Raw genomic sequence first — 17,357 nt, 5'->3', positions numbered from 1 at the left:
GAAGAAAATATTTCCTGTTGAATATTCTTCTCTTCCTTTCCCCCACATTGTTTTGTGGAGGCACTTGGTGAGAGAGAGGGAAGAAAAAAAAAAAGTATTTTTTTTCTTCAAAGGGGCTCACTATTTTTCTTGAAATGGGATGCTGGAAACACTTCATCACCGAGGTCTACTGGCCTGAGATCTGCTTGTATTCACATCAGGGTGAATCAGTAGCAATTCCACTGAGGTCACTGGGAGCGCTCTGGCAGGCATCTCCCCTCCCCGGACACGGGGTCAGCCCTCCTGAGCCAAGCTTTGCAGCAGGATCAGCCACGGGCCAAGCCACACGCCAGGTTGCAGAATGGGTGTAAACTGATGCAGGGCAAAGGAAACTAAGTCTCTACCAACTTTCCCTGTGAGATGGTCATGAAAGTGCTGGAACTCGAATGCTGGAGGGAGGAAGCAGGGTGCAAAGCCAGCACAGCAAAAAGCTCTAACAACAAAAGTGACACTGGCCCAGATAACAGAGAACCGGGGCAGCATACATTACTTTGTTACTTATTTTCCAACACACTTGTGTCTGACGTATAATTCTCTCCTATCATTTAGGTCAATGCTGGAGTCAGCGCTATGGGTTTGAACAATTGTTATCAGTGATAGAACTACTTCATTTTCGAAACTGGTTTGAACCGTAGATTAGTTCTAGATTAAATAATTTAACTACAGATCAGCAGTAGGTGTTTGCTCTATATTAAGTTGGCATATCACTGAGCAAGTATTACTTTTTAACATTTTAATATACTTAATAATTAATAATGCTACATTGTAAACTGCCTGAATAGCCATCACCTTGGAACACTATAGCCAACATCTCCAAATTTAATCTCTTCTCTTGTTCCATCTTTTAAATGATCAACTATGGGAAGAAAGGAAGGCATGTAACCACAAAAGACTATGAAAAGAAAGCTGCTGAATTCTGTGAGCATCAGCAAATACTATGCCTTGGTTTCCCCATCTCTACGTAGAACAGTACCCAACTAATTGATTGTTATGAAGACCATGCAGTTCTTTTTAAGACGCTTTTCAGCAGACTACTTGAGGCAGACATTTCAAATGATTTCTCAGAAAATCTCTTAAAATGACCCTTGAGTTATATGAAATTTGTGCCCAGGTGTCAAAGCAAGAAGTGATTCATCCTGTGCCTCAGTTTCCTCTGCAGCTAAGTGCTGAAAATAGGACCTCCCTACTTCACAGAAATCCAGGGAAAGTTTATGTATTAACAATGATATAGTAATTGCAACTCCTTGGGCAGAAAGGCTCGGAGAATGCAGTAACATTAGATACTATGGATAACTGAGGCAGAAGAGGCCCAGACCTTACACTACAAGAAGTTTTGAGGTTGGCTGTATCAGAACCAAAAAGATCTGAAGTCGCTTTTGTGCAGAGCAGCAGCGCCTGGGAACAGGGAGGATGTGCTGTGCTCTGCTGCCAGGGCAGAGAGAAGGGCTTCAGACTGCTCTCTCCACGCCATTTCTCATTCATAGGGAGAACAACAGGCTGCTTCTGCTCCGCTGGAAAGGGGGCAGCATGCAGACGTCTGCTTTCTGAAAGGAAAAGTGAGAAGAAGAGGTGCATGGAGAAAGGATGAAGGAAGGGCATATTTTCAGAAGGAAAACCACCAAACATTCAGAAGTGGCAAAAGGACTTCATAGTAAAGAAGAATACTGGAGATATGTCAACGAAATGGGCTGCTCAAATGTCATATTTAAGTTCAACCAACCATAGTAAGGGTCAGGAATGATCAGTTTGGGTTACAAAAGTGTGCTATTAGCCAGCTGCACTGATTATAGCCTTTACCTTCCCGCAATGCTTTGGATGGGACAGTACAAAATTAAGGCACTGGGGGTCTCTTCTGATACACACCAGAGAAACTTGTCCTCCCATGTACTATTATTATGAGGTCTGAAATGCTGCAGACGGAGGACTGAGCAGTCAAGAAGATACCGCGTACATTATGGAAATAAACTGGAAGCACAGCTAAAGGTTAGCAAGCCTTTTTCCCTCCAGCTGCCATTGATATGAATGACGCCTGTTCTTGCACTTGCAAAGGGAAAGGAAAGATGAGTTAATGTCACTTTCCCTTCTCTAAATTCGCAGATTTGATGACTAACAGGCTACAATATTTCACTATGAAAAAGGCCTGTTTTCTACTTAAAAGCACAAAAAGTATACAGAGAAAGTAATTTTCAAGGTCAGAGGGTTGTTTTGACATTTAAGAAATACTAAAACAGATTTTGGCTTTGAAATTTGTAAACCAGAATTACTTCCTGACCCGAGAGACAATCTGCCAAATTTCTCGCTGACCACAGGCTTTTCAGGGTAAGCTAGAATCATTAGACATATCGTGTTGTCCCGGTGTATGCCTCTGTGATTTTAAAATGACATGTTGATCAACCTTAAAAAAACACAGTTTCTGAGACCCTTCATACAAGTAACATTCACCCCTTCTCATAGTAACTGAAGAGGCAATTCTGTCTTCAGTAACTATTTTGGTACAACATTTTGCTCGCTACTGGAGAACTCAATAACTTAAAACTATTATAAGAATGAAAAAAATGGAGGGAAATCAAAACACTTCAGCACACAGAAGCGAAATAACTCCTTTTATTTTACACCAAGACTTTGATCCTCCCACCGATCCTGTTGCAACACAAACCAATTTCATTTAACGCTACATCTAAGCCAGACATCTCTGAGATTGCAAAGCTTTGCTAAATCTCCAGGCAAACTGTAAATGGGCTGAGGGAAAGGTTCACAAATAGTACATACATGCAGGTGGGCCACACATACATAGGTAACACAACCTTGCCGTGCAAGCTCAACAAAACTTTGTGCGTATATAGTGTCAAAGGGTCATACTCCTGTTAAAGATGTGCAAGAGAATGCATTGCTTCTCCTCGCAGCTTGTTTCTCTCACAATCCATCCTGCCTACCTCCATGGCTTCATTTGTGCAAAGTGGGTTGTAAAATAGTTATGTCATTCAAAATGGAGAGGGTGTCCTTTCCGCCTTGCCTCTCATGCCAAAACAGCCAAACCAATTTTGCTGTTTCAATTAGGCAAGAAAATGAACACTTTTATTGTTTTCTCTCTGTCCTTTTTTTCAGTGACAAAGCCTGAAAACTTTCAGCCGAAAACAGCTACAGCTCAAGATGCAGTCCAGCAAAGGCAGCTACGCTGAAGAACAAAAGCCTGCTGGAGTGGAGTGGGAGTAAAGAGGATGCTGCAAAGTTTCTGTTGCTTCCTAAATGCCTCCCGCATGCACCTGTGCTGTTTAATTGATGCCAATTCTTGTACGGACTATAATGGGAAACACTTTCTTTCTAAGACTGCTTACTAGGTTTTAGTTTGTTTCTCCTACTTCAGCCACAGCTGAAATGCAATTGTATTTAAAGGTCTGTTGTGGCATTTTTCTAAGTTCTGTTCATAATAGTTAGCATGAAAACAGAGAATTTGCGAGCCTGCAGCTCTTGTTAAACTGCCTTGGGCCTTACAGAATGTAACTCTTTCTCCAAGTAAGGATTTACCTTCAACAGGCTACCCAACTCACTGACTTCTGCCTTTTATTCATTCTTCTCCTCTTTTCTCTATCCAGTCTTCTCAACATACCACCCTCTAGTCAACAAATATTTGAAAATCATGCAATCCAAAAGATGACTCTGGAAAGCAAGAACTGATGAGGTCTGATAAAAAGATCCATGAACCTGACACTTCTTCATGCACAGGATATATACATACAAGGAGAGAGACGCATAACGTCACTGCTCAGCATTTGAACTGTTGTAGGAACGAGAATTGCAAAACACTTACAATGCAATAGCAGAGAGGTTTTGGATCAGAAAATTACTTGTGAAGCTGAGGAAGCGAAGCTGCTAGCAAAATGAAAAGTGCATCATTTCCTTCTAATGCCCAGTTAAAGACTGGCTTAGGCTGTGGCTCTGGTTTCGGCAGGAGTACAAGGACAGCTTCTTGTGTGAACCACTGGCAACACTAGATACCTCAAAGGGGAAATGATGAAGGGAAAATGAAACTGAGACCCTTCATGAGCAAGATGGTCAATATGTAGGGCACAGAGTAAAAGCTTTTGAAAAGCTGTGAAAAGATTGATGATGCCCTGCTGTGTCGTGGGATTTGTGGAGTTAGGCGTTCCTAGTTGGCTAAATTCAAGTTTTTTCTTCATGTGACTTTGTAGTTTAGGTGCGCAGATTAAATCTAACTAAATCTGGGGCTGCAGGCAAATGTGCCTGCAAAATGGCAAGCTGAAGTCTGTCTCACGATTACTGTTTCTCAAGGAGCTCAGATCAGCTGTGCTTAGAAAATGAAATCATATTTATGTCCCATTGAAATACCAGCACTGAATTCTTAACCTGGGGTTTTTACTGAAAATCTCCTGCATAATGCACAAGACAGTGCCGAGTCTTCCGTTCCCTCCCAGAACGGGTGGTTCTGCTGAGCTAAAAGAAGTGAAAGCTGTAACAGCCCGTTTAATCGGGAAAGTAAGACAATGGCACTCTGAACGTTGACAAGGAGTGGGCTTGTTAGGTTAGAAAAGCATCTCTACAAAATCTCTGATAACAACTGAACTTCAGGAGGAATGGTATTCTGGTGAGCTGGGTCATGATTGCCACTAATACAGAGAGGAAGAAACTGAGGAGCAATGACAGGAGATCAAGTGATTTCCCCAGCATTGGAGGGAGTTTTATGGCTAGGGTTAAAGTGAAAATTCATGTCTTGGTCCCGTTAGCAAACCACAAGCTCATATTGCTTTTACTACAAACAGATTTCCCTTCACCATACTGTACTTTTCTTCTTGCTGACTGTTCAGTATGATCATCCAAAAATATTCTTATTTGTGTTATTTTTCACACACACTACCCTGAAACAAAATTCAGTATGAAAGAAGAACAGTTTCCTCCAATACAGCTCCACATCCAAACTAAGCAGCAGTAAAATCATATTTATTCACTGACTGAAGTTTCAAACAATAAAATTACTGTTACTGAGATAGAAATTGGACTGTGCCCTGAATAAGACCCCAGAACAGGTCTCCAGTGAGAGCTCTCTCACCTTGACAGCCCTCAGGAGCACCGGGGGAGAGAAGAAGTGTACGCACGCTTGTAACTGGGGGCGATACTTCAATATAGTCAAATGTCACGATCACAGTAGGCAGAATTTGGCAGATGTTGCCTTTGGGAATGAAGTGGGAGACAGAACAAAGGGAGCGGGGTACCTGAGCCCAGGGCATGCATGCAAGCAAGGGTCTTCACCTGCTAGCCATCTGTGCCTAACATGGGAGTCAGAGACAGACAAGCCAGGAGCTCTGCAATGCCAAGCATGCCCGAGAGCGTAGCCATACTGCACAACCTGAGAGATCTGAAGGCACGGGTGCTAAATGTGGTCATCTGGTCTTTCCACGTGGACTCTGGCAAGCCCCGTACCTTTCTCTATGTCATTTTCCTGTTTGACTATGGGATATTCCAATGGACTATAAATACTAATATTTGATTAGCTCACAGCTACAAAACTTAGTTCCTTAAGTCTAGTACAGATCCTTGAAATCTCTGAAAAACTATATAAATATGAATTCTTTCATTTTTATAGCATTACACTAACAACTGTGCAGTGTAAGTTGATGAATTAAATAATCTCTGTCTATATTTGCTTATACCTTTCTGAAACTGTTACCTTTTCAGCAGATATTTCTCATGCCTTGTCTCACTCCAGAAATGACATTTTTGGTAAAGCTTTGCAAAAACCCATTCAGCTGTTTTTGAGTCATCCAAGTATGTAAAAAACAGTTTCCAGCTGTTAAGTTTTCCATAAGCCTTTTTTTTTTCTTACACACACTTGTATAATTATAACACAGCTTTGTTTTAAAACATCAAACTTGACACGTACATAGTCCTGAAAGAGAAGCAGCAGCACTGCCATGTTTGAAACCATTTGGTTTTGAAATAACAAGGTTATTACCACATTAAAATATCTTTATTTTCTTTAAGATTCTCCCAGACACTGAGCTACAGTTTTCTAACTGTAGACACTCAATTGTGTAAATGACCAGTAAAAAAAAAGAAAAAAAAAAAAGATAAAAAGACACAATTATTGCAATCTGTGACTAAGCTGTAAGAGGGAGGACTGGGGGACACATCTGCTTACGCTGGGCGCAGGCTCAGACCTGTCCATCTCAGACCTGCCTGTGGTGCACACTGCATATACACATACGCTCTTGAGAAGCACAGCTAAAGCTCCAGCCTGTTGCATTCATAAGACCCAGCTCCACCTCATGCACTCTGGAGAGACTGGCAATGGCTGGACCCACACGTTGTTCAGTCCTGTGTGCTGGTGGGGAGTCCAAGGCTGCTCTCTCCAAGCCCAGGCTAGTTACCTTGAGTTTTAAAAGTTGGGGGCCTAATAGTTGGCAACAAGGTCAGAATACGTGTAGGTGGCACAGTCTACTTTCAAGATCACACTTCAACTACTAGTACAGACCTACGATTATGTACTCTGTAAAAAACTTGGGACTAGCTCTTAAGGTGGGAAAAGGACAACCATGTCCTTCCCCCTTGCCCACAACAAGTGGTGCTCTGCTGTGATGGCAATAGCTTTCTATAAAGATTCTGAAATAAATTTGCCGTTGTGTACTTCTACCGTTTTAATTACTGCATCTTTGCATTTTGGTATAGAATGGCATTAAATCAGACTGGAGAGGATTCCTCACTTATAATCTGCTTAGATAGAAATGCACTGACATGATACCAGGTAGATAAGAATCAGTCATTTACTTAATTTAAACAATTCATTTAATCTGGAGTATTTCCGGTTTTGATGTCTTAGCAGAGTAAGTGTTGGTTTTGAGAATATTAATGATGGCTGAAACAGGAGCTGTAGTCGGATTGATTACTGGGGTTTCACTCTCAGAAATATTTTTTTATATGATGACTTAAAGACATAGGTGGCTGTTACACCTTGCACAAACCACCGCCCTCAGCAAGAACTCTTCTGTCAGGCTGAAGGAACTCTTTCTAAAGAGGCAACATTTCTGCAAAGGAAAGTCACTGCATATGCAGATTTCTATAGGGGGCTCAACTCTTCTGATTTGTACAGACAAGAGGAGACTCCATAGCTGTTTCTCATTCAAAGTAAATAGCAGTACCTTCTGCTCTTGCCTTTCCTGGGACATATTCTCCTACTCTGCAGGTGTGAGTCCACAGAAACTATTAATGTCAGTGACATGACAGTGAATCTGAGAAGACAGTCTAACTCATCTGAAAGCAAAAGACGACTCTAACGCAGAGAAATGCGTGTATGCGCATGCGTGTACACCCTTCCACACCTTACACTATCCCTGCTTTTATCGGTACACCTATACCTCAGTTTTATGTCCATTACTTTGAGAGGTTTTCTGAATGTCTTTCAAACTACATCAAACATATAGGTGGTGCTCAACAAAAAAAATGTCACTGGAATATAACTACAGGGAAAAAACTCAGCAGTTCCTACCCATCACACTGTCTTCTCTCTGTACTATCCTGCCCTGGTACGCCCACAGCTAGGGATCAGACAGTAAGAGACCCATTGTAAGAAGGGGCAGAGGTAAGGTTGCTGTGGGAACCTTAACTCTACATTTCCTGAGTTTAGGGGGATTAAAATCTCAGTCTTCACATCCCATTAGCATACTTTTTGTGCATACAGAACATGGCCTAGAGGTAAGTGCATTGTTTCTAAAGGAAAAGGTATACTATTGGGTAAATAGGTATCTGTGTACATTTTTGGCAACTCTAAGCTACAGAACTCAGTTTTAATCAATGCTGCTGGATTTGGAAACCCACCAATATAATCATGAAGTGGAAAAAGCAGTAGAAAAAAATCCAAACAAGAAGTAATTATGCTGTATGCTCTACCATCCTGAGTGTCAGTGCCGAGACAAAAGAAGAGTAAGACTTTGCCATTTGCTAGTTGTTAATAATCAAGAGAAGATCTGCCACACACACTCGTCAAGGGCTCTGTCTGTCTGGACCAGGTAGATGCTGCAACACACAAAGGACTTCACACACAGAGAAAGACAGACTGTTCATGGACAATGATGCAGCATTCTTAATTAAGATTTTCATTACTGATACATACATTAAGGTTTTGCTAATGCAAGTGCCCAAGCACTCTCATGCGCAGGTATATGTGTCTGATTCTATCTGTAGAAACCCTTTTGCAAATCATCGCAAACATTCACCAGCCAAGGCTCAAAATCAGCTCACCTGCCCTTTGCTATAATGACAATGAAAAACAAGAAACGATACTTTATTTGTCTGACGGATGAGAAAGTAACACTTCGCAGGCGTGAGAATGAATAGACATTTGCAAGGCTGTGCTACCATGTATTGAAACTGATTCTGATCTCACTTACACCTCTTTGATGTTAAGGTAACATCAGGAGCTTCAATAGTATGAGAGCAGCAAATGCTGAAGGAAAAAATAATGAAAGAGACACGTAGGTAAATGGAAAATGGGATAAAACACAACATGAGTTTGCCAAAGTTAGATTGTAGTAGACTAACCTGATAACTTTCTTTGATAAGATAACTGATTATCCAGACAAAGGAAATGCAGTAAATGTAATCTATCAGCACAGCATCTGATACAGCATCACAAGGGAAATTATGAGTTAAGATGAACATTTCCAAAAGGACTGTAAGGTGAGCAAATGCTTACCTGAAGGGGAGATGGGGCAGTGGTGAAAAAAGAATTACTGGGCAAGGTGAAGGCTACATTTCCACAATTTTTTAATTAGACAAAATAGCATTTTCTACCTAATAAGTTTTGAGGGAAGTGGGTAACTTTTCTTTATGAGGCCCCTCAAAGGGAGGGGGCAGAGAGTAGGAAAAAGTGGGAGCATGCTTAAGGGCCATAAAAAGATCAATCAACTTCCATAAATTGCTCATTAATATTTAGGCCTCATTTACCTGTAATATTTCCATGTTATTTCTATGGTTCTATTCTTTGGGAAGTTCAAAGATGCTATAACTCTCTCAGTAGTTTATTTGTACAGTTGAATTAAATACCTAGTTCACTTCTGTGCTTTCAAAATATTCTTATTCCCAGAACAGGATGCCCATTCATCTACAAATCTGCCTCCTGAATGCCTTAGATCTCGTCTGAATGCTGGACAATGCCTCCCAACAGAATGCTGCTGGAATAAGATGCAGAGGAGAAATACTTGGTGAACAGAAGGACTTACAAAAGCCTTGCTTCTCCTTGAACATGTTACATGCTTTTCTTGATCTATTCAGGCTATGACATTTTGTTAATCTCTTCAATAGGACAAACTGGGCTGACCACTGGCAAGGTAAAGACGTTGCACTGGTACACTGTATGTACCAGAACAACATGCATCAAAACACAGCCATGCCAGGATGGAAGGTGAAGAGAATGCTACAGAAGTCACAGTAGAAGGTATCAATGCAAGACTAATTTGCAGGCTCCAAAAGAAATGATCTACCAGCATATTTTCAACAAATTAAGAAAAACCCCAGGATTTTCAACTATCTTCCCTGAGGCACGCCTCAGTCTACAGGTAATTCAATGACTAAACCTGTTACCTTTCCATTAAAGTTCACTGAAAGAAAAGCTGCATTTTTGTTTTAGTCTTTTGTGGCAGAATTTCATTATTTAGTGTCGTAACTAGACCACAGTAAGCATACACGGACATTCTAGCAAGAAATTTCCACTAAAAAAACAAAACTTGAAGGATTTGCTAAGTGCAAAAATTGAAAAACCATTTCTGAAACACACCATTCTTTGGAGTTGGTTATATGCTGATCACACATAGCAGGTCTCCTTTACAACCTTCAGTGCATATTGCAGAGCATCCAGAATGTAACACATTAATTTTTGTCTTTTATGTGAAGGTGGATTTACTGCAAAAAGTGAAATTCAATTAATCTTTTTTACAGACATCCGTAAGTGAAGACAGATAAATATGAAATTTAAATACACATCCAGGTCCAAATGTTGCTACTGATCCTTACTTTGGTGATTGGGTGAAGCATAAACACCTTTAAATTGTATGCTATTTGAAGCTGGAATTCCAATTTTGTCTCTGAAAAATCAAGCTGTTTAGCCTATGTTTAAGAAGCTAAAACATTAGAAAACAGCATTCAGAAAACTGATACAGTTTTCTATTCTATTCTATTAAACTTAGAACTCAATATGATGGAATGGGAGAGAGGAAGATCTATTCAAATCCAAAAGCATTTGCTTCTGGTGGTGTACAAAAATCTAGTATTTTGGGCATGCAAACATACAAAATGAAAATATTACCTGGGGGGCTGAATTTGTGAACCATATTCAGCGTATTATCCAAAATGATGGAAAGAAGCAGCAGTGAACAAGAACTTTAGAGGAAGAAAACACTATTTCTTAACACACTGTGAATCTTTTATGTCTAAGAGTTTCCATTCCCATTAAGAGGTAAAACAGCCTTCACGAAAAGCACGGCCTGAAGAGTAATCACATATGCTTTGACATGTACACCTGTGGAATGGCACACAGCTAAACTACATGGCAGATGGCTTTCATTTCTTTTTTAAGTGAGAGAGGTGGAGAGAGAAAGGAGATGGAGCAGATACTTTTACAAGCTCATTTTCAATCATGGTGTCCTACACGTAGGACATCCAGCACAAATATGGAGACATGGTCTGGCATTTAGATGTCCACGGGTATTCATATTTCAGTGCACATTTCGATAGTCAAATCAATGATCTTTCATAATCAAGAGGTGACCTTTGGGAAACCACCTATTTCTCGATATCCAGTTTTATAGTAAGCACTCCTCCAGTGCTACTTACTCTTGGTACCATTTTTATCTTATATCTGGTGTGTACATTTTATGGAGAGAGGTATACAACATAATGTTAAAGCAGGGTGCATCAAAGAGGACTTTTACATAAGGAAAAGGACTGACAATACATTTCAGAAAAGAGAGGGAGACATTTAATCCTATAACTGTAGAATGGCAACATGCTTGCCAAAGTTGGAAGATAATTTACCATAACCACAAAGGGAATATTCTGAAAAACTGTGCTACACTCTGTAGTTGTGCCATTTTGTGCAGTGATTTCAGACCTTGCAAACTGGACTGTCTTAATATTTTGATGGTTGGTGTTCAAACTGCTGTAGGAAATGCTGCTACTGATTCAGCAAGGTGGTCTTTTCCATTCAAATATATTAAATTATGCCAGTGTGAGGTAAAAGTGCACTGAACAACTGCATTTTCTTTCTGGCTCTTTCTTTTTTTTTCTAGCTAAATCTAAAATATTACACTCCTAGAACTGTCTAGTTTAAAGCTCATTTTTTTTCTGCTGTAATCTGTTATATTTTAAAAACGCTAACACTCAATACATCATATTACGCTAATTAGATGAAAAATAATCCAAAACTAAAAGATCTTTAGTAAGCGGAATGGCAGAAAGGTGTGACATTTTCAGCTGTCACGCTGGCCAATCTTAAATTCAATCCCACCCAACTCCAGTGGATGGCCTGTAGCTATCGCAATTAGAAAGCAGGTTGCATACATGCCTCTGTTGTGCACACATCAACTTCTCCAGCTATGGGAAGCCATTATTATTTGTTAAATAATTTGAATGTTAACACTTATACTAAGGCTTGAATGACAAACTAGTATTAAATTTTGCCCTTTTTTTTTTACCTGGCTACATTTTCTGGATATTGAGTCTATCTTTATTAAATATGTTTTAGAACAGAACCATGAACTTTGTCAGATTTGTTTTAAATAAGGGTTTTTAAAAATATAAATCTATTGCTTAAGTCCCTTCGATGGTTATGTCTTCAGATAAAGAATAAAGCTTAAAGTTGTGGCACTTGTTCAAGAATATTCAACCCGAGGTGCACTCCCAGTTATACAGTTTGATTTCTACAAAAACATCAGAGCAGAATTTCTGCTCCACTGCTATTTTGAGCCTGTTTCACCACTACTCTCATTTGCAAATGCCAAATAAAGGCCCTCTGCCCAAGTTGTTCTCTTCTTTGGAACATACACTTCCTTCAGGACACATAAAAGCTGGAGAAATAATATCCCTTTCCTGTCTCAGATGGCTGTGTAGGTGACCATTCGCTTCCAACAACTCCTTATTTTCAGAAGCAGATCAACTGATTCTTCTGGATAATTTGCACCTCTATTTATTACACTAATTATGGTAATTCTTGAAAAATGCTAACTCTTGAAAGTTGTTGCAAACATAAGGTTTATTATACCTAGACTTTTTTGGTATTTCACGAATATTCATTTTTGATTCATGAATGAGCTTGACCTGGAGGTTATTATCCTCCTCTGAAGCAATGGAGAGCTTCTTAAGAAACCTGAGAAGAGAAAAGATGCCTCTTCCCTGTTCCTGGTGTAGCAATCACTGTTGTTGTTCCTCATCTGCAAAACAATACTAAGCACACGAACCAAATAGAGGGATTCAGCCGGTGCTAATTACTTGCTGTCTCACCATGATGGGTCAGAGCACTAACAGATGAGAGTTTGGTGTTGAGTAAGTACCAACAGCAGGGAAACATACATAGATATCGAAGACTATTTGAGCATCATCATGTCTGATAAAGTGAATACTTATTCTCAGAAACTGGCAACTAGCAGGCGGGAATACTGCTGAGTGTCTTTTGACATACAAATCACTGACCATATGATGGATAGTTCTCATAACTATGATGAGATCAGTAAGAGGCTGCTCAGCTTCCCTTAGGTCATCATTACTTGACGGCATATGTCTTCATGAAGCTGTGGAATAAATGCCACTCTTTTCTTTTTTTTCTTTAACAGGATGTCAAATAACAAGGATTAGAATCAGTGCTGAATCTAACAGGAATGATGCTGGAGTTCAGGACAACCCGGTTACATCAGAAACCTATTTCAAGGAAATGGACAGATGTTCAAGGAATTAAGTTAACACATCCTGCAACTTCTTTGTATCTGGATCACTTTGGTGCATTTCTGATTTGCGCTTACAAAAGCTAACAGTGTATAACTCTTCAATATTGTATGGGTTCCGTCTGAGTGGGTAGTGCTCTGAACGTAAAAAGTGTCCTACTGTATCTATTTATCCTACTGTAAAGCATCTTAGTATTGTTGATACCTTTACCTTCTGTTGACAACATCACAGAAAGGCTCAAGACCAGTTGGAAGACTCTTCTTCCATGAAAAGGTTGGGTTTTGATAAAGAATCCACCTGCTTCTCTCAGACTACTGAGGACATTCAAATGGAGCAGAGATTAATGTGTTCGTCTTAAGTGGGAATGTAATTTGTGGGAGAGATCCATGAAATCCTTCCACCTTCAAAACCTTGATATAGCCAGACAGATATGTGTGTAACCTGGGAGATGAGTAGGAAGAAGACTCGCAATCATTGGCAAGTTGTGAGAAGAGAGCCCAGCACTGGGTACTGAGGCAGAGGGCAGAACAAATCAGTTATTATCTCTAGATCAGAACCATGCTTGAGAGGTACCATTAACAGCTTCTAATGTAAAGATGTTCCAATTCTACTTTTTCTGCTACCCAAAAGAATTCAGAGTATTAGTGGCCTGAAGGACCTACCTTCCAGAGAGAAAGGACAGAACCAGGACTTTACACACATGCCTGAAATAAAGTGAGGCTCCTACGAAGCTTGCTAAGTTGGGGACAGAGGATCACAAAGAAACCCTTGGCTGTGGAATAACTGCCTTAAAGAAGCAAGAAAGTGTGGGATTCTAGTTTTACAGGTCAAGAAACAAAGGTAGACAGACGAGAAACAACTTATGCATGGTCACACCACAAAGCACTGTTGGAGAGGGATTTCAGCTCTGGGTTTCCACATCCCTACCATGAAGCCAGCTTGCTACTTCCGCCTAAACTGCCTGGCACTGCAGAGGGAGAACAATGATAAACTGGCACCTTCGTGCAAATGTTGAAGGCACACGGTCCTTGCCACAGACATAAATGATTTTGCTGCTGCTGCTGCAGGAAGTGTTAACATAAGCGCTGTGTGCTCCATGTCCCTGAGAATTATTAACACTTTTTATCGATATTATGAAGTTCTGCAACAAAAATAATAGGATTTGTCAGGGGCCGTTATGAACCGCCCCTGCTGGATAAATACATAATACATGATGGCAAAGGTCTGATGGGACTTTAATCAATTGCCTTTCCGAGTCAAATAAATGTCAGATTAGACGTAAACCGCCTTGCATTCTGTGGGGGCCTCTGCTCCCCTCATCTCACGGGCCTGACACCGCCACGGGGAGCTATGCACGCGCATAGACTCCTACTTATTTGTAGCAAATATATCAAAGCAAAACTGGAACAGCACGTTGTAAATTACAGATTTGGGACACCTCGTAATGAAAGGCAAAGGGGAAAGGAAAGAAATATGGGGACACCATCGGCATGATAGGTCAGCTCAAATACATCTCCTTGGTAGCTGGCATTGTCACACCACCTTTCGCAGTCACTGCAGCATATCTCATGTTTCTGCCCACAGGGCGGGGGAGAAGGAGGTGTGCCGTTTCCTTCTGCACCACAAAAGTAGTGAGTCAACTTTTAATGTTAAAGTCACATATTTTAGGTCTAGTATCAGGAAAAGAAAGCTCTTTGATTGTTTCAGTATGCACCTGAAAAAATTATGAATGTCCACTTGCACTTTAGCATCCCTTTGAAGAAATTCCAACAATCAAAATACAACTTGAACATAAATGTGCAGGCTTAATTCCTCTCCCAAATATGAAGGAGTTATTTTTCTTACTGTGCCATGCTTTTTTTTTTTAAATTCCAGGCAGCACTTTAACAGCCATCTACTTTCTTTTCTGAACGGGTAGAGCACATGAATTTAAATTGCAAAATGGAGATCTAAAGTAACACAAAGTCTAGGCATATTTGGACATAGAGTTCTAAACCTAAATTTAAAAGCCTCATTATTTTTGGCATTCACTAAATAGCTCCAGCCTGCACATCCCAAAACAGTGGCTTAAAATGCTAGTGGACATTTGGAAAACCTTGGTCTGTCTTTACTTAACTATGGTAAATATTATGAAGTGGTAGCGCTATATTTCCCTTTATATCACAACAAGAAGCATCATTGTTCTAAAAACACTAGATTTCACTGCCAATATGTATGAAGGAATCCCAGTAAAATGCAAACTTTTGTTCCAAATACACAAAACCATCACGTGTAAGAACCTGGCAAAATTAAAACCGAAATAATAACAAACAAACTCTTCCACAGGTTCCATCTACTATCCCTCTAAAAAAGGAAAAACCAAAACTTAAACTGTGAAAATTTTAATTCTTCCTGTTCTAGGTGAGTTAATATAGTATTTTCTCCAATTAAAATGGTCACCAAATTGACAACCTATATAGCAGCAGCCAAACTCAAGTGAATGAGACCAAGAGAAAAGAACCCTACATAACATCTTCCAAAGAAACTACTAACAGATTTTTAATTCTGGTACTGTTAGATGTTACAGAGAATATAGCATATTTAATCTACCCAGATAAGAAGAGCAGGTCAGTATTAGGTAGGAGAGCACACAGGATTGTGTAAGCAAGGGTCCCACGCCACAAGGTCAGATTTCAGCAAGGACAGGTTGAAATGCTAGTTGACTGTTTTCTATACTTGTTTTATGCTTGCACACCATGGAATACTATATGTGTTATTCTGAATCTGAGCACAACGGCATAATGCCCATCACAACAAGTATATCCCCAAATATAACAGAAATCTTCCATACTGTCATCCAGAAATGCACATAGAAATTCTAGATCAATCACACAATGTCACTGAACTAAATCTGAGTCCCATAAACTGACACTGCATTAAAATCCTGAACTGCTGCATTAGAATAAAAACTCAGTACTGAGTCCTGCGGCCATCAGGAGCAACAAAGAAGTTCACAAGAGCTCCAGGCTGACTTTGATGGAACTTGAACAAAATGCACGACTCTTATTGATGAAAAGTACAAAATATTTGGTATAAATACTTACACAAGAGACAGGAAAGTTCCTTCAGAGGAAGGCCACAAACTGATTGTGAGTGATCTGAGGAAAAAAAAGGGAGAAAGAAAAAAGGAAATTAAGTGACAATAAACACATAAAACAACACCAATATAAAACGGGGATTGAGGAGAGTCACAGATGGTAGCAGTTCCCACAGGAGAGAGAAAAAAAAAAGTGTTTTAAATTCACAAACTGCATAAATCTTGTAAGTTTTGAAAATACCTGACCCCAAAACTATGTAGCTGAGAAAACTGGTAATGGCTGAGGAGCCTTTCAGTCCTGGGATAATTCCAAGCCAGCAAAGACTAAATATCCTCTGGTGGCTGTTCAACAGCCTCCATGAAATAGGCTTGTGGCTCCTATGGACAAATGCTTTTATCACAAAAACACTGCCAGATTTGAACGGCATCATTCTTAGCAGTCATGCCAGATGATACAGGCCTCTGAAACAGAACTCGCCTTCTTGATCCTGACCTTCACAGAAGAGGGGTTAGGCATATTATTAGGGCTGAGAATGCTTACATTACAGCTGATAGCTGCACAGAAAAATTGTGTTGTCTTAGTTCCTTCTGTCAACACAGTAGCTTTTGGACTTGACAGATTTGTTACCCTAAGACCCCTAAGAAAAAGAAATGGCTGCATGAAAGTGGAATGGCTAAAGGATTGCAAACATTCAGTAGACTACAGGTCTAGTCGCCAAAGTCTACTACAGAGTATCTAAGCTTTATAGTCAAATATTGCCATTTTCCAAAACACATTAAACTGGGATGAAGTAATAGACAAAATGAATGAAAGGCTGATGAATTTTAACAGGAAGATACACTCCTGTTGGACACAGAAAACAAAGGCAGACGCCCCTAACATGTTCAAAGCTACAAATCAGTCCTGTCCCTCCTTTCCTTCTCCAAACTGAAAGAAACTGAGGAAAATTTGCATGATGGTTGGATGGATTCTGCCCAGACTGAAAAGATGAGGCGCTGTACAACGAAAGGAAGGGCAAGATCAGGCTGATGAAGAGTAGATCACTATACATCTTCAAGAATTGATTACTCTTGAAATAAAATATATTTCAATAATTGATTACTCTGATAAACTTCAACAAGGAAGTTCTTCTGGCAGAAAACTTCTTTGCTAAGCATGTATCTTTTATTTTCCTTTTACATTGTTCCTGAAGATTTGACCGTGAAGCCCATAGATTCATCTGTGATACACTATATACACACTTCCCACATGACATCCTTCTCTCCAAACTAGAGAGACATGGGTTTGATGGACGGAGCA

At 39.9% G+C, this 17,357-nt stretch overlaps 1 protein-coding gene across 1 annotated transcript in view; it reads right to left on the bottom strand.

Moving 5' to 3' along the window:
• Nucleotides 1–16,120, bottom strand: part of ZBTB20 (zinc finger and BTB domain containing 20) — a 112,558-nt gene extending 96,438 nt beyond the window's left edge. Inside the window, exon 1 of the mRNA XM_086761362.1 lies at nucleotides 16,065–16,120. The gene's annotated coding sequence lies outside the window, so the exon portion shown is untranslated. The remainder of the gene's footprint in view (nucleotides 1–16,064) is intronic.
• Between the last annotated feature and the right edge of the window lie 1,237 nt (nucleotides 16,121–17,357).

This window comes from Chlamydotis macqueenii, chromosome 1 (assembly GCF_036417535.1).
Source record: "Chlamydotis macqueenii isolate bChlMac1 chromosome 1, bChlMac1.mat, whole genome shotgun sequence".
NCBI classification, from domain to species: domain Eukaryota; kingdom Metazoa; phylum Chordata; class Aves; order Otidiformes; family Otididae; genus Chlamydotis; species Chlamydotis macqueenii.
This window is presented reverse-complemented; position numbering and strand designations above follow the sequence as displayed.